Here is a 19,601-nt window from a genome sequence, read left to right as displayed (position 1 = left end):
ACAGATGGAATAAATGAGACAAAAGGCCTAAGTAATTTACATGCGGTTGCATAGCTAATAAGAGAGCCAGAATTCAAACCCAGGTTTTGTGTATTTGGAGAAAATTCATGATTAAATTAATTTACCAATGTATCAGTTGACATTGGGATTATTCTCATTCCTGTTCTAAGAGCATGGGCATTCTGTTGGATTGACAGTGTGCTAATGTATTTGATGGAGAATCTTTAGATGGCTAGTCCCCTTCTTCCAAACAGCCATTTCTCTCTTCTTCATAATAAAAAAAATTAACATTTATTTATTTTTGAGAGAGAGAAAGAGAGAGAGTCAGAGAGATGGAAACAGAGGATCGAAAGAGGCTCCGTGCTGTGAGTGCAGAGCCCAATGTGGGGCTTGAACCTATGAGATCATGACCTGCGCTGAAATCAAGAGTCAGCTGCTTTATTGACAGCCACCCTGGTGCCCACCCCCCCCCCCCTTCCTATTTTAATAATGGCCTTTGGAGACATTTATATTAGGTTCAGAGTTGGTAAGAGCACCTTACTGCAATTTCTTCATTTGAATCCTCTTCACCAACAAGCTAATAAGGTGGATACCCTTTTTGTCAGAGATTGGGCCTAAATATTAGAAAGTTTATATGATTCTCTTGGTCACAGCATAGATTCTGGGGCTATAGTCCAGAATTGACCACATTTTTTTTTTTTTATTCTTGAGCTCTGCTATTGTCTGAATGTTTATCCCAGCCCCCATTCATATGTTGAAATTCTAACCCCCAAGGTCATAGAATTTGGAGGTGGGGACTTGGGGAGATGAGTTGGTAATGGCAGAGTCTCATGAAAGGAATTAGTGCCTTTATAAAGGAAGGAGCTCTGTCACCCCTTCCGTCATGTGAAGCGGAGCAGGGCAGGGTGGGGGAAGCTATCTAGGAAGTGAGCTGTTACCAGATGCCCAATCTATTGATCAAATCTTGATCTTGGACTTTCTAGCCTCGAGATCTCTACCTAGTCTATGGTATTTTGTTAGAGTAGCCCAAACAGACTCAGTCAGGTTCTTTCTGCCATAGCATACTATATCAAGAACTTAAAATCTGGGAAATATTTTAATTAAAAACCCAGCAGAAAGCAAAATAATACTTAAATGGGAGGCAAATGTTGTAGGGAAAATTTAACTGTTTTACTTAGCTCAGCCCCAAATATTTAGCCATAAAATGAGGATAGGTCTCAAATATGACCATGAGTTTATTTGTTTGTTTGTTTGTTTGTTTGTTTTTCTGGAAAGGAAGTTTGATGGAATAATAAATTGATATATGAATTATTATTTCTATTGATTCATTGATTCAAATTGTAATGATGTGGTAGAAATTAGTTGATAGGACTGAGAAAAGAGAATTTTACTAAGAATATCACCAGCAAAATCTTTAATACTGGCTATCAAAATATAAGTAGAAGACAACTTCCATGAATGTTTGATAAGCAAGCAACACAAAATTTTTGTGTATACCTTTTCAGCTGACAAGACAAATTAGCATTTATTATACAATGCATCTTCATCTATAACAGTACCTCTTACAAAACCCAGAAGAGTTTCAGTTAAAAATATCTTGATCCTTGGGGTGCCTGAGTGGCTCAGTTGATTAACTGTCAGACTTAAACCCAGGTCATGATACTGCAGTCTGAGTTCGAGCCCCATGTTGAGCTCTGTGTTGACAGCTCAGAGCCTGGAGCCTGCTTCAGATTCTGTATCTCCCTCTCTCTGTCTGTCTATCCTCCATTCATGCTCTCTCTCTCTCTCTCTCAAAAATAAATAAACATTAAAAAAATAAAAACATCTTGATCCTAAAGAAAATAATATGAAACTTTTCCAATCCTTCATTATTTATTTTCTCAAATATTTTTATCTGTCTAGTAATTTTGAGAAACAGAGATCTTGATAAATTCTACCTCATCTGCCAGCTCCCACCTCCCCACCTCCCCCACCTCTGTATTTTAGTTCTAGAAATAAAGAAATAGAACTGGTCCATTTACTGTCAAAACTGAGAAATTTAGCAGAACTTGAGATATAAAAAATATGTTACATTTCATGCTCAGACTTAACCAAAACAAACATAGGATTGAATTAATTCTCCATTTTGTTCTGAGGGTGTATGTGTATATATGCATGACTACAGAAATAATGATGTAATTAGATTTGTGGTTTAGCATTTTCAAAGGCTTTTATTTGATAGATACACATAAATATATACAAAAGATATTTTGCATAAATAAGGGTAAAAAAATCACAGTAATGGAGTCAAGCAAATCTAAGCAATTATGAGAAGATTAAATGATTTACTTGTAAGGAATTGGTATTATATGATCAGGGATCATAACTCTCATATGAATTATTAATGATTGATTTATTTTAAAGCCAGAATGATGTTTTTGCCTGTTTAGGAATAAGAGAGGAATATACATAGATTGAAAATAATTATTTTAGAATGTTTAATAGTTTGAAAAAGAAAAGATTTCAGTTATGGACCACAGAGATTGACTTTTGCAAGTGAAGGACAGAATGGTTCAGAGATAGGGTGAAATTAACAAAATTTTATTTAAAAAAAAGCAAAGTGTAGTAAGTTACATTTGCATAGTAGAAGCCACTGAATAATTTTACTTAAAGAAAAATAAGACATCTTATCAATGATACTCAAAGATACTAAGTAACTCATGCATCTCTACTTCATCTCACATTGAATGGGCCTGGCTTCAAAGGCAATATTACATTGGTTAAATGAAGCTTGTTATAGAAAAATAATAGTGGTCAAAACTGCTATTTGGGGTTTCAACAATAAAGTAGCAGGCAAATTATTCCATAGGCTGATTTTCTCTATTCTATCTCATGCTGAATAAAAGCTGTACCCACAAGCTGTCCTTTGTGGCTATGTGGAAATTGTATTTGAATTTCATCATGAGTACTTGCTCTTCAACTACTCACATGCATAATTCTGGTTAGATTGGAGAATTTAGTGCAGGACTGGTGTGTGTGTGTCTTGTGTGTATGTGTGTACACACTCCCTGAAAGGAGTCGTGTCCATGGCACTAATTTAAGGGTTGGATGGAGGGGTGTAACATGGTAGGAAAAGGGGGGAAAAAAGGAAAGGGAAATGAGGCTGTATAGCCTGGAGTATGGATAGAATCAAAACCTACCTACCAGGTCACCTTTGAAATTACAAGCAGCCCTGCGGGAAGAGAGGAGGAGGAACTCAAACTGGTGGCAAGGGCAATAGTGGGAAATGGTGTCACTACCAAGGGCACCTTCACCAGGTCCCCTTCCCCCTGCTAAACTGCTGCAGCAGCCAGTGACATCACCAACTCTGGCATAACAAAGGATTTCTAGATTAGCCATTTGATTGCATTGATCAGCAAATTCAATACAACACTGGCTTATCTGACTTTGAATACCTACCTGCCTTAATCAACCAATGTTTTAGCTTGAGTGACTGGCCATGCTCATTAAAACTGCTGAACCAGCAGTGATTGTGCATTTTTTCCAATGATTTGAAAGAGGCTGTGGATAACTCAGTATGACAAGTTTGTATCACACCTGGGTCTTGTTGAAGAGATGAGAGTATTTTTACATGACATAATTCATAAGAATATGTTAAAGTTGGCTTTTATAGTGAGTGAGATGAAGAAATGCCCAGGTTTCTGGTCAATCATATTAGATCAGTTTGTGTTGCTGGGGACATAGTCTGCCTGGCTGGAGAAACAAAATTATAGGATAAACTGTCTAAATTGAAAGAAAAATTAATCTGAGCTATCATTTACAAATAATGATCAAAATTAGAACCTCTTTTTTTGTTCAAACGTGGGAGTAGTATTGGTTTTGAGGGCTTGCATGAGACCCCATGCTCAGAAGAGCCTCACACTGCATTGAATGTTCTACTCTTGCTATTTTGAAATTCTTAATTTTCCAACAAGGGACTCCACATTTTAATTATGCAGTGGGTTCCATAACTTTCATAGCCGCTTTTGCTGGGAAGCTGGAGGATCTTGATATTGAAACCATGCTCTATTTCAAATTACAGTCTCTAAAATGATGGAGTTGGCTTCAAAATCTATATGAAAATCTATGCCACTCCATCCTGGCCTCTACCTATCTGTACTTATAAAGGTAAACATATGATCTTCTATACTTAAAAAGGTAAATTTTAGGGTCTTCTGATCCATATTTGAGGAAAAACAAAACAGGAATTATGAATATAAAACTATATTAAAATAGTTCCTTTACATTTTATAGTAACAGTTCTTTGTTTGGCAGAATACCGGAGATAAAAGTTATACAACCTGGGCAGTTCACATTCACTTTCCCTGTACTAAGTAGGGAAAGTGGTTATTGCGTTTTCCAGGAGATTGAATTGTTACAATTACATTGCATGTTATAATAATATTTAAATAGCTTCTAATGTTTGGCAGGCATCTATCTGTTTTTTTTTTCTCAAGAGTTTGTGAATGTTCTGCCTTAGAACACTAGGTAGCAAGATATGGAGTACTGGGCAGTCTTTAGGAAAGGTGTTTCTTTGACCTATACATACCAGACATCATTCCTTTAAATTAACAAATGGAATGACAGTCTTTATTTTCATGTTAAGAAAACAACTGGGCAGCTTTCCTGCTAAAGCCAAACTTCCAATGGTTTCCTAATCTGCTTGTAATAAAATCCAAACTCCCCAGTTCTGTTAAGTGATCCCTGTCTACTTCTTGGTCCTGGTACTTTTGCATTTGATTTCCTACCTCATGGAAACTCATACAGTTTCCAAATTATGCTATACATTGTTTCCTAGTTCACAAAAGATTCAAAGATTTTCAAGGCTGTTTTCTTTTTCCACCACATATCTGCCCTCCAAATGTGGCGTACAGATGCTTTCTCTTCAAGTCTAACATGAATGCATTCATTCAACTAATATTAATTAAGCCCTTCATTTCCTAGAACTGTTAGACACACTGATTTTATAGTGAGGAAACAGTGAAGTCCCTGTTTCATGGAGCTTATATTCTAGTGATTAAGAGATTAATATAATAAAAGAATTAATATAATAATGTCTGGCAGTGATTAGTGGTATGACAGAATCTAAATCAATCAAAATAGAAGGTGATATTTTAGATTGATGACTGAGATGGATTTTCTGAGATGGTAAAACTTAAGTCTGAATGTAGAAAATGTGTCCATTAAAATAACAGAGAAAGGAGCATTCCTGGATTAGGACACAAGAGAAGAGATCTAGAGATAAAACTACAAGAACTCCTATGTGGTCAGAGGGGCGTGAACACAGGTAAGAAGGGCTAGGGAAGGTAACTAGAGATCAGACCATGTAGGAATTGGTAGGCTACAAAAGGACTTTAATTTTTAGTCTGTTGTTTTTTCAATGTTTATTTATTTATTTTGAAAGAGAGAAAGTGTGAGCAGGGAGGGGCAAAGAGAAAGGGAGAGAGAGAGAATCCTAAGTAGGCTCCATGCCCAGCGCCGAGCAGGGCTCGATCCCACAATAGCGAGATCATGACCTGAGCTGATATCAAGAGTCAGACACTTAACTGACTGAGCCACCCAGGCCCCCCTAAATTATAGTCTTAAGTGAGATGGGAAACCACTGATGGGATGAGAGTGGAGTCATTACATGATCTTTTTAGGTTTCAGATGATGCCTCTAGCTTCCCTAAGGAGAATATACAGTAGAGAAAAGAGTGGTAGCAGAGAGACCAGGTAGAAATTAGTTCCTTGCAATAATCTAGAGCAGAGATTCACATGGCTTGGATAAGATGAGGGTAGTTAGTTTTGTAAGAGAATTCACTGATGTGAAGTGTAAGAGAGACAAGCGTTATGGATGGCCCCAAGCTTTTTGCTTGATAAACGGGTGAATGATTGTAACATTTACTGAGGACGAGATGAAAGATGGGGAAGATTTGTGGGTGGTGGAGAGAGGTATTATACAGTTCAGTTGAGAACATGGGAAGTTTTGTACGTTGTTGCAGAGACTTGCTAGATGCTTACCAAGACCATCCTTTCTTTCTTGGAATACAGGAATACTATATTATTCAGCCTCCTTAGTATCTAGATTGAGACCATACAATGTGAGAAAAAGTCATGTAAACCACTTCTGAGTTATCTATGTTTGCTCTTTCTTTGTTTCTGTTCTGAAACCCTGGAAGTGAAAGACTGAATATGAAAGAGACAAAGTATGGAAGGGGGTCCTTTGTGGAGGAGAACTACTCAGGAGGGCCACTCGAATCTATGCAATATTGTATTAGAATTGTTAACAAGACAGAAACCACACAGTAATATGAACAAGAAATATTTATTAAAAAGACTTGTTAACTTAGAAATAAAGAATTATTAACTTAGAGAACCAGAGAAACAAGTGTGGCTAGAAAGAATTAAGAGAATGATAGAGAATATAGGAATAGCAAGAATAACTTCTATCCCTTGGGCTGAGATAGAACACCCAAAGAACAGCCTTCTTCCTAGGACTAAGATACAGAAGATTATGACTTTAGTTCACTGAATGTTAGAGGAGTAGCTATGGTGCTGCCGTGGCAGAATGTGATGGAAATCCACAATCTGGACCTTCCCAGAAATATGGCCTTTAGGGTGCCAGGAAAGGCTGTTTGTAGCAATGTATCTCACTGAAGGCACTTTGCTATTAAAACCACCCAAGGGAGTTGCTGGAGAAACTTCAGGCTTCTGGTTGTTGCTTATCGCTATTCACATTGGTAGCTATAGGCTGGAGAAGCTCCCTACACTTCAGGACATGAGTACGGGAAATGCCATGGGCACTGCAAAAACCTGCTAAGAAGAACTCATTGGAATTTCGGAATTACTTCCTCCTGTAACATCTCACCGGTGTCTTTAACTGAAAAAACTTAGCATCATACCCACTAGCAAAGGAAAAATAAAGGGCCTTGTTCTATTTTCATATATCAACAAATTAATGTTCAACTTGGAACTGAGAGAGAATAAAGTAATAATAGAATATTTTTCCATTGTCTTCTGACTTGCTAGGTTCAGAAACCTAGGTTCAGAAGTTGGCTCTAAATTTTTCCTTGTCTCTCTGAATGTAATGTTATTTTTTTTTCCCTTTGGCTGTTTTGAAGATATTCCCTTTGTCTTTTGTTTTCAGCAGTAAGGTATGCCTAGGAAGTTTTTCTGGAAGCTAGGGTGGTATTTATCTTATCCTTATTAGTGTTTTTTGGGCTTCCAAATTTATGAATTTTGGAAAATTCTCAGACATTATATCTTCAAATCTTTTCTTCTGAGAATAGTCACCCGTATATTAGAGTGTTTGATATTGTCCCACAATTTGGATAATCTTTTTCCCTTTTTAAAAAAAAAACATTTTGCATTCTTTTTTTCTCTTTACATTTCAGTGTGGATAATTTCTATTGCTCTATCTTCAAGTTCTTTGATTCTTTCCTAGTGTATGGAGTCTCCAGATGATTCCTTAGAAGATATTCTTTATCTGTAGTACTGTGTTTTTCAGTTCTAGCACTTTCTTTTCTTTCTCATAATTTCTATCTCTTCTACTGAAATCACCCCTCTAATTTGCATGCTGTCCATCATTTCCATTAGAGCTTTGAACACATTAGTCATATTTACTTTAAATATCTTGTCAGGGTGTTCCATACATCTTTGTTATACCTGAGTTTAGTTCTGATAATTGTTTTGTCTTTTCTGAGCATGTTTTCCTTGCCTTTTCTTTTTTTTTTTTTTTTTAATTTTTTTTTTCAACGTTTATTTATTTTTGGGACAGAGAGAGACAGAGCATGAACGGGGGAGGGGCAGAGAGAGAGGGAGACACAGAATCGGAAACAGGCTCCAGGCTCTGAGCCATCAGCCCAGAGCCTGACGCGGGGCTCGAACTCATGGACCGTGAGATCGTGACCTGGCTGAAGTCGGACGCTTAACCGACTGCGCCACCCAGGCACCCCTTTCCTTGCCTTTTCTATGCCTTGTGATTTTTTTGCTGGAAGTTAGACATAAAACAGTAGAGATGGAGGTTAATGGCCTTTATGCATTAAAATGCACACAAATGAAAATGTGCGCAAATTCTGCCAGTCTTTTGTTTTATTTATTTACTTAGGTTTTTAACTTTTATTTGTTTTTGAGACAGAGAGAGACAGAGTGTGAGAGAGGAAGGTGCAGAGAGAGAGGGAGACACAGAATCTGAATCAGGCTCCAGGCTGTCAGCTGTCAGTGGGGTTCAAACTCACCAATCATGAGATCATGATCTGAGCTGAATGAAGTTAGACACTTGACTGACTGAGCCACCCACTTGCTCCAGTTCTGCTAGTCTTTTAATGCAGGCTTTGAGTTAGTCTAGATACGATTTGGGCTGGGTTTGAATTTGTTGTTGCTATAGGTCACCATTTTGTACCACCACTGGCTTCAATTTGAGTAGGTGTTGATTTATCAAAATAGTGTCTATTTAGTGTTGAAATTAGTGTTTCCTACTGTGCTGTGCTTCCAAGTGGCTCCCTTTGTTCTTTCCTTTTCCTCTCCTGTTTCTCTTCTAGCAGTATTCTGTTGGCTTTGAAGGTTGGTAGTTTGGTGGCAGAGGATCTGAGAGTGTGTTTTTCATATTATTCTGCTTAGCCTCTGACAAGGAAGCATTGTGTCTCTGGATCTTGGGGAATGGTCTTCTCAGTTCTGCCTTTCCCTCAGCTGTGGTTGTGAGTCTATCTCACAACCCTGCCCCTCTCTTTTTTCCCTCCTGTTCTTTTTTCCAGCAACAATGACTTTTTTGAGTTTTTACAACAGCAGCACTTGTTATCTTTTCCCTCACAATTTGAGGGTTTGTTCCATACTGGAGATGGAGAAGGATCTAGGCAGAATTTCTTATCCCTCCAGAGTGACTGCTCTTCCCCTTGTTTAGCTTCACCACAGTGGATAATTTTTTAGTATTTTCAAACTTACTTTCTGCTGGTATCTGTGGGGAAAGAGCCTGTTAGAGGGTGTGGACCTCCCAATTGCTGCTGCTTTCAGGGTTACATACTGTCCCGTTAACTCATACTTGGCTTGACCAAAATTACTAACTCTTCTAGCTTAACTCTTTACACGACTGTTGCTTCTGTCTGGCATGAGAACCTGCTTGTAACACTTCTGTCTCATAGGCATCAACCCTTTTTAGATTTTAGAACGGTTGTTTGCTTTCCAACTTAAGCTCTCCAGAAGGTTCAGAAAATGCACGGATTTGAAGTTAGTTTGGCTCTTTTTTGTTGCAAGGGTTAAAGTGACTCTTCTTCCATTTCTGTGCCCTGGGCTGGAAGCCCAAAATTCCATATGGCAAGTTTTTAAATAAGCAATATATACCTAACATGAATAGCATAGATCTCTAAATATAGGTGAAAATTCAATTTGCTAAATAATACATATAGTATGATAGAGACTATATCATTTTAAAAACACACAGAGCAATATAAGATAGAGTGTATGTATACATGCATATATTAGAAGTGTAAAACAGACTGGAAGAATCCATAGCAAATTTATGATAGTGATTACTCCTGAGGAGAATGTAATAAAAGGAATTTCAACTTTATCTGCAATATTCTATTTCTTTTATTTAAGAAAAATCACTTTAAAATGTCCAACTACCACATGAAATGAAGTATCCCCAAGGCCAAAAGCATCATCTATTCCTTATGATGTGCCACTATGAGCTTAATTAGCAGCTCAGCTATGGCAGCCATTCTGCAGGCAGACGATAGACAGTTGTCTTTAATACTCCATAGTGTTGAAGCTATTCCAACTTTCTACAGCATAGACCATATGAAAATTTCATATTTTTTTTTATTTTATATATCACTTCGAGCTCAGCAGTACCCAAATGAATCTCATACTTTTTCAGATTCCAGAAAGGGCAGTAAGAGAACATTTTTTTTCTTAAGTGCATACCATAATTATACATAGCATTATGTTAAATTACTGAAAGAGTAATCTTATTTAATTTTCACACCAATCTTATGAAATAGATATAATTATTCCCATTTTCTTGGCAAGGTGAGTGAGACCCAGAGAAGTTAAGTAACTTGTTGAAGCTGAAGATGTGAGAAAAGATAGAACGTGGAGTTTATAAGATCCACGGGAGCCTGAAAACCTAATTAATCCTGAGGCAAGGGAGGCATCTTTAAACGATTAGAAAGAAAAGGAAGCATTTTCAAGGAGTTAGAGTGGTTACAAAGAGCGTAACCAATGCTCAAAGGTATATCAGTCCGAGTCTAATGTACTAAGGCAGAATATAAACATAAAAATCTCAGTAATGTGGTTGACACTGGGATATACTACCCAGAAAAATCTTCAGTAAGGTCTTTTTTTGATCCTGCTGCTGGGCAAGCCTCAGGGATTGACTCTGCTGCAGGGACCCCTTAAAACATAATTATAAATATTGAAAATTTACAGATGTCAAGAAACTGAATTCTTAATTCCTTTTTCTGAAGAGGCTAGTAAGCCCAGTCATTTTTCTCTCCTTTTTGGAATGCTGAGGATATATGTTTAATGAGGTGAAAATGACTATGATGATGATGGTGGTGGTGGTGGTGGTGATAAACATCAGAATCAGTTGGAAGGCTTGTTAAAATACAGATTGTTGGGCCCCCCCCACAAAGCTGGTCTGAAGACCTCACTTGAGAACTACTTTTTTTAGGATATCTTAATTCTCTCACTTGTCTCATATACAATATGTGACATATTACTTCCTTACATAGTGTGATATTGTGACTTACAATGAGAAATATACATTCGGTCTTTGTCTCTTTGTCTGACACTTAGCTCCTAAAACCCTTGGATTTTCTAAGTGGTAAGAGCAACAGAGGTAATGTTTTTTATGTTAATGAAGTGACTTTTAAGCCACTTAAGGATGTGGCTGGTTGCCAAGAGAACAAATCATATGATTGGAGGCTTGAAACTTTTAGTCCTACTCCCTGACCTCCCGGGAGGGGAGAAGGGCTAGGGATTGGACTACTTGCCAATGGCCAAAGAATTAATCAGTCATGCCTGTGTAATGAAGCCTCCAAAAAAATCTAAAAGGATGGGGTTTGGAGAGTTCTCAGGTTGGTGAGCATGTAGATTTTTTTGGGGAGGTTGAGACACTCGGAAACGTCAAGAAAGCTCCATGCTCTTTTCTTATATTTTGCCCTGTGCATCTCTTCCATCTGGCTACTCCTGACTTATATCCTTTTATAATAAACCAGTAAGCTAGTTAAGTTAAATGTTGCTCTGAGTTCTGTGAGCTGGTTCTAGCAAATTAATCAAACTTAAGGCAGGGGTTTCTGGAATCTCCAATCCATAGCTAAATGGTCAAAAGCACAGGTGATAACCTGAACTTTCAACTGCCTTCTGGGAGGAGGAACTCTTGTAGGACTGAACCCTCAACTTGTGGGATCTGGAGCTTTCTCCAAGTAAATAGTATAGCAATTCAGTTGAATTGTGGGGCACACAGCTAATATAGAATTATTGATATGAGGGGAACCCTCCTACCCTACACAGTTGAATTGGGTCCAGAATAATCTTTTTAAGACAGAGCGCCAATGCCAATCAATGTATTAACACATTCCTGATGTTTTTTCTGAGAGGTAAGTAGAAGTTTTTTCCCATGACTGCTTAAATGTCTTGTGCATTCTCTGGAATGTATATTCCCCACTTTAAAGACCATATAATATAGATTTGCTGATGCTAGGTCTCCAGAGAGTGCTCCACAGGAAAACTCCTACGTTTTCTACAGCCACTTTTTCCCTCGTGGCATCCTGTATTTTCTCTTTGTAACCACTTTCCCTAAAAATGCTTCCTTCTTTTTCTGATCATTTGAGGATGCTTCCCTTTCCTCAAGATCTTAGCTTTCCATGCTCTTGTGGGTGGGTTAAGTTTTGGCTCCTGCTGAGTCAGCACAAATGCCAGGGAGGCCCTCCATGCTAGGTTACTGTTAAATGTCAGATACATTTCAAAGAAATCAGATTAATTTCCTGCTGAAACTCATATATTGCCTTCATAAAAAATTGTCGTTCCTACTCTTAAGTTTGACTTTACCTAAAACAAAAATTAAATTTTTCACCTCCTTCTGGGTTTCATTGCAGACCCACTTCCATTAATGTGATGAGAAAAAAGGACCATGTCCAATAGATACTCACTGCTAAAAGTCTACATTCTTGTTGTGGAAAAAAAGGTTCTGCATATTAAGCCCTTACATAGCCATAGGTGACAAAATCAGTAGTATGTTGTAAGAAAAGTATTAATCAGTAACTAGTAAACATATCACCATTTTAGTTCATAACAAGTTTCAGAAATCAGAAGAGGGCTGCATATGGGCAAGCAAAGCCCTAAGAGGATCTTCAAAATATGGAATTGTAGCACTGGTGGTATTCTCAGGATCTCCTCAAAGGGAAGATACAAAACGTTTTCTCATAATTATTTTGAATTACTCTTTTTCAGCAGTATTTAGTTAAAGATATCAGGGAGTGGGGGGGGGGTGCCTCAGTGGCTCAGTCGGTTGAGCGTCCGACTTCAGCTCAGGGCATGATCTCACGGCTGGTGAGTTCGAGTCCCTTGTCGGGCTCTGTGCTGACAGCTCAGAGCCGGGAGCCTGCTTCCAATTTTGTGTATGTCTCTCTTTCTGCCCCTACCCTTCTCACACTCTGTCTCTCTAGCTGTCAAAAATAAACAAACATTAGAAATATAAAAAATTAAATAAGATATTAGGGAATGGTGGATGATTAAGAAAGAATAAACAACTTTTATTGGAACCTTAAAAATAATAATTTTCTTTAATCATTGCATTTTTATTTAGGAATATTGAAATGTTAAAACTATATTATGGAAGAAACCAAACTTAAAATTCAACAAAATTGTCTCTGCTTTTATCTAAATAAGTTAGATAAATTTTGTCATTGATTTATACTGAAGATTCACCTTTGAAGTAGTAGAAAGGGCAGTGAATAGTTGTAGCTATAATAAATTAAATTCATGTATTTTAAAGTACTGTTAACTTTTTTTTTTACCTTTAACATTTTTATTTTTATTATTTTTTTTAAATTTTTTTTTTCAACGTTTATTTATTTTTGGGACAGAGAGAGACAGAGCATGAACGGGGGAGGGGCAGAGAGAGAGGGAGACACAGAACCGGAAGCAGGCTCCAGGCTGTGAGCCATCAGCCCAGAGCTTGACGCGGGGCTCGAACTCACGGACCGTGAGATCGTGACCTGGCTGAAGTCGGACGCTTAACCGACTGTGCCACCCAGGCGCCCCACATTTAACATTTTTAAAACAACTCTTAAATTGTGGAAACAACTCTACTTTTTTGTGTGGTATAAGCCAGATACCAAATGCTTTTGGAATTGAGTGAATGGACCAATCCAACCAAGGAAAGCCAAAAACCCCTGAGTTTCTGAAACTTTTATTATACAACAGAAAAAGTGAAGGGGACCATTTATCAATGATGACTTTGCCTCCTTTTCTCCTGTTATTCTTGCTTATCCAGGAGTCTGTGTGTCACAATAGAATTTTATATACTTGTTGTGAATTAAAATGGTGATATGTGTAGTACTTACTGATTAATACTTTCCTTACAACATACTTCTGATTTTGTCACCTATGGCTGTGTAAATCAATAGATTTTTTTATGCTATTTTAAATATCATGTTTCAGAACTTAATCTTTATTACTAATGCCCTCAAAAATAATAATAATGAATAAAAAGAAAAAAACAGGAAAAGAAAATGAAAAGCCCTGCCCAAATCCATTTCCTCTCTTTGTAGAGCTCCTGGTGGGACATCTGTATTCAGGTCACCCATGGTCCCTCTCAACTCTCTACTTTGCAGAAGTACCTGCTATGCCCCTGTGCAGAAGGGCAGCACATTAAATACTGAAATGGGAGATGCTTCATATCTCAAATGAGTATCATGTCATCATTACTAGGAAACATAGGCAATAAAAATCAAATATGGATGATCTCACCTCTTTCCCATGAGCCCACCTTACCCTCTGACTGAATTGATTCACTTCTGTGTCCCGTCTACTACGGTTCTTGCCTCGCATAGGCCAGTGCTGAGAGTGAAAAGTCTCTTTGCTTGGCCCTGCTGTTAGTTGTGAGCTCCTATCTATAGTCAAGACCATTAGCATGTCTTAACGGTTTTACTTTTCTGAAGAGCTAAGAATAAAATGTAATTAGAGAATCATTTTACTGTGATCCTAAAACCCATATTGTACTGTATGGAGGAAATATGCAATTAACTGAAAGATGAAGAAAAAAGAGCCACAGAGAAAACTTATTGTTTCTTAAATGTGGGAAACTGACAACAAAAAACACAATGTGTTCATCCATTTCTTAAAAAAAAAAACCGTCTTGGAACTTTTTTTTAAAGTTTATTTATTTTTGAGAGAGAGAGAGACAGCATGAGTGGGGGAGGGAAAGGATAGAGGAATAGACAGAATCCCAAGCAGGCTCTGCACTACCTGACCTGAGGCTTGAACCACAAATCATGAGATCATGACCTGAGCCCAAATCAAAATCGGATGCTTAACCAACTGAGTCACTCAGGCACCCTTTAGCCACTTCACTTAATTCCAGATGAACTAGGAACAGCCTGTAGGACCAGACAGTAAGAAAGTACTAAAAATAAGTAAAGGATAGGGTATGTCAAAGAGACCCAGGAGCCAACCTGAAAGAGCTCCCAATGGCTGAAGCTCAGTTTAAAACAACAACCACAAAGAACAACTTTGTATATGACCTGAAGTATAAAATAAATATGCATGAGGCCATGTTGATATAATTAAATGATTGAATAAATAAGTGGAAGAGACAAATTTCCTTACAAAATAATTCCAAGTGATATATGTAAATGCTGCCTACCAGCTGGTAGAGCTTAATCCTCCCCCACCCCCTACTCTTGAGTATAGGATGGACTTAGTATTTTCCTTCCATAGAATAGATATGAAAAGGAATGAGGCAGAACAGAGGGAGTTAACTTTACAGTGGAGAAACCTGGCAACAGAACCTTAACAAAGTAATCCAGGTTAACATCACCAATGACAGCATGTGGCTATTGTATATCCTTGATATGATGGGATGAGAAAGACTTTTCAACTTTGTACAGTATTCTTTCCCCAAAACCATAATCCAAGTCTACTCATAAGAAAATAAATCAGACAAACCCAAATTAAGGAAAATCCTACAAAATACCTGATTGGTATTCCTCAAAACCTTCAAGATCATGAAAAACAAGCAATGACTGAAAAGCTATCACCAACCAGAGGAAAGCAAGGAGACATTACAACTAAATGAAATGTAGCATTCTGGATTGGAACCTGAGATGGGATAGAAAAAGTACATTAATTGACAAACCGCTGATATTTGACTAAAGGTTGGGACTAGATAGTAGTTATGCAATATTGGTCCTTGATTTTGACAAGTATGCCATAATAATTAAGATCTTAAAATTAGAGGAATATTTAGGAACTCTCTGTACTATCTTTGCAACTTTTCTGTAAACTTAAAATTATTCCAAGTAAAAATTTTATTTAAAGAAAAACAAAACAGAAGTAAAACTCTTAAGCCATGGTCTTATGATTTTGTCCATTTTTTTAAATGTATGTTTTATATTAAATATATATATATAAATCTATCTATCTATATATATATATATTTAAATGTTTTATTTTATTTTTGAGAAAGATAAAGAGCATGAGCAGGGGAGGGGCAGAGAGAGAGGGAAACAGAAGATCCAAAGCAGGTTCTGCACTAACAGCTCAGAGTCCTACAGAGGGCTCAAACTTACAAACCTTGAGTTCATGACCTGAGCCAAAGTCAGAGGCTTGACTGACTGAGCCACTCAAGTGCCCCTAAATGTATGTTACATTTTAATTAACATTTACTTAGAAAATTCAGTATGTATTTATGATTTAAAAAGCAACTTTTGCAAAGAAGAATAGAAATGAATGCTTTAATTTGGCAAGAGTTCTACATCATGAACTTACAGCAAAATATAGAAAGACAAAATATTAGATTCTCTCTCTTAAGATTAGAAACAATATATAGATGATGCTATCACCACTGTTTAACATAATATTGGAGGTAGAAGCCTCTGTTATAATGATAACAATTATCATTAATAAAACAGTAAACAAAGCCAGAAAACAGTATACAAACAAATATTCCTCATAAAAGCAGTATGAACTGTCCATTACTTACATTTTACCCTAATTAAAAATATATAATTTCTATGGAGAGAAATTTAATATTCCAATAAAAGGCATGAAAGATAATCAGAATTAGTTCCATACTTTTGGATGAAATAATTTAACTTTTTAAGATGCTGGTTCTAATAAATTATCTGTATATTAAAAGCAATCTCAATCACATTTTCAACTGAAATTTTTTAGGAGCTTAATAAAAGCTGGCAACAGAACCTTAATCAATATAAAAGAATAAAGTCAACTTTGAAAAAGTATAAATTGGGATAGAGAGATTGCCTCTCAGAAATTATGACATACTACAATGACATAGCAATACAAATTAATGTTGCATTAGTACAAAAATGTAGAAATAGTCTGAGAACAGAATGGAGAGTTTAGAGACAGAACACTTATGCATGGGGATGTTGGCAACTTAATACATAATAAAATTGCGGAAAATAAATGATGTTTTTATGCCTCACTATATGGAGATAAATTTAGATATCTAATGAAGACCATTTACAAATGGACTCCAGATGGATTAAAGACTTATACACAAAAGGTAAAACTTTTAAATTACTAGGAGCAAATATACAAAAACATCTTTGTGATCCTATTGTGGGGAAAGACATTATAAATTCCCAAACCATGAACTACAGTTTTTTAGGAGAGAATGTGTGCAAGCAGAGGAGGGGCAGAGAGAGAGAGAGAGGGAGAGAGAGAGAATCTCAAGCAGACTCCATGCCCAGCATGGAGCCCGACGTGGGGCTCAGTCTCAGATCCTGAGATCATGACCTGAGCCAAAATCAAGCATCAGATGCTTAACCAACTGAGTCACCCAGGTGCCCCAATATATATATATATATATATATATATATATATATATATATATATATATATATATATATATTTAATTGGGGTTTATTCAATGGAAAATATTGTGGACAAGTTCACAAATTGATAACAAATGTGAAAAGACATTTTCTGCTCATAAAAATACCAGGGGACTAATATCTAAAATATAAAGGATTTCCTGCAAATAAACAAGAAAAATACAATATCCACAAAAGAAAAATGGACAAAGGACACAATGCTCAGTATGGGAAGAGAAAACCTAAAATATATTAGCATATGAGGAAATGTTCAAACTCGTTAGTAACCAGAGAAGCACAATCAAAATGGCCAAAGGATATAACTTTGCACCTATCAATATAGCACCTGTGCACTGTATTTGTATACATACTAAGGTTTTGTTTTGGGGTTTATTTTTGATTTTTATTTATTTTTTTAGTGGTTCCAGGTTTAATTAAGTTATGGTACCACCTTTAAGAGAAGGTCCCATGGCAGGCAGCCTGGGCCCCAAGAAGAGCATTTGCTTTTTGCAGTAAAATAGAGGGACATAGTAAACCAGAAACTACTTACGACCCTCCTGCCTTGCTGTCTTTCACCGTCTGAAAGAAATCCAGAAGGTGGCTCATCTGAGTAGGCCTTCATTTAGGGATAGATTACCCCTACCCTCTGGATCTGGGACCCCTGGGAGCCTTTCTACCCTGTTGCTTTTCTGAAGTCAATTCCTAAAGAGGGAGAGGAGTCTAGCAGATATAGTCCCAACCAGTGACAGACAGGATGCTGGGACCTCAGAGTCCCCAGTTAAAAAAAAAAAAAACCCACTCACATCCATTTTGGAACAAGTGAAGCCAGGATAAGGTGGTATTAGAGTGGAAGTGTACATAGGAGCAATTGTTCCAGATAGCATTCTGGCAGAAAACCATCAATTAATTAGCTGCACACTCTATTAGGTAGGAGTTTACCTCCTAAATAAATATTCTAAAGGAATTTTCACACATTTCAAATGGGGAGGGTGCAAGTGGATGCTAACTAACCACAATATTAGTGTACTTGATAGTGGAGTTGGAGGGCATCCATGGCCTGGGGAGTGACCAGGTAAAAAGCAATGGAGGTTCATGCAGTTAGATACATTAGGCTAGATAGTCACACAGCGACATGGACGTCTAGTGATATAAGTATCAGATTGAGAGTGTATTATATAGCAGAATATGTAATATTTACTTGTGCTCATATATCAACAATAAACATTTTGCAAGAAAACTTCCCAACAAAAATGTATACTTTAACTATTAGGGTGATTGTCCATGGGGAAAGGAGTAGAAGGAGGCAATGGTAATAACAGGGAAAAGTAAATTTAAGAATACATGTCTCAAGGTGGAAAAGTTCAGGAAAAAGAGCAGCTTCCTCTGAGAGAACAGTGATGATGGTAGTCAATGATTCTACATTTTATTGCAATAAATAACAATGTTTGTGTTATTTCGGCTCCTATGAAACTGTGTGATGGTGAAGTATATATCATGCTATGGGTTTGCTTACTTCATTCTTAAATCCTTGAAAACCCCTGACTCATCTAGGAGGCATGATGCAACCCTCATTAAGCAGTTTAAGAAGGAAAAGAACTTTTAATTAGGTAGTTTGGACAAAAATTCTGACTCATAATGGATTATGTAAGCTTTCTGCTCTGCAATAATTTCTACTACTAAGTGAATCCATTGAGATTAGCTCTCTCAGATAGCCTAATAAATAAATGCACATATCAGAGAAGCATTCTTCCTTTTATCCATTCCTCTAATTCATTTACCCAAAAGTGACAACTCTGCAGTTTTGCAAAAGCTTGGCAAGTCCTTATTTATCTCCCTTTGATACTGTTTTATGAACATAACAGGTATTTCTTCATCTATTTGTAAAAGTCTAAGATTCCTAATTAGATTTGCTTTTTTGGTTAGAAACTCCAGAATTATCCTTTATATAACATTTGTTACATTTTTTTAATGAAAGAGATACATGCCTGTTAGAGTATTTGGTATATACATGTAAGAGGCATAGACCGGAATGTCATAAATGAAAGTGGGCAAAATTTTTTCTTTGTTTTTCAGTAATTAATCTTCTCTTTCAGTGCACAACATATTCTATTCCATTTCAGGGTATTCCTTCTGTCCCAGAAATACTTTTTTTTTTCTTTTCTGCAAAATTCAAATATCCCAATCATTGGCAAGTTTAAAGCTTAGTCACTTTGCTTTAAATACTCTGTCTTTTGGACTGTATCTGCACACATACCCCAAGCCCCACTCCAGATCTTAAATGTTTTCTCTTCGCTCTACTTTCTGTGGTGGTGTCAGGCTGCTGTCTCCTTCATGTTCTCCAGATGCAAGTATTCCATCCCATATCTTTGTTGTCCCAACTACCCATACACCAAGCCTTTCAGGGTTTTTTTCTTTTTTTTTTCCACCTCACACATAAGTGTGTTAAACCTTGTAATTTTACAATATCACTTAATATGTAGTAGTAAAAATTTCTTCTTTCCACACTATCCTTACCCGTTTATCCTCTCACGTGAATTTTGTT

This window comes from Felis catus, chromosome D3 (assembly GCF_018350175.1).
Source record: "Felis catus isolate Fca126 chromosome D3, F.catus_Fca126_mat1.0, whole genome shotgun sequence".
Classification (NCBI taxonomy): Eukaryota; Metazoa; Chordata; class Mammalia; order Carnivora; family Felidae; genus Felis; species Felis catus.
Note: the sequence above shows the minus strand (reverse complement) of the source record.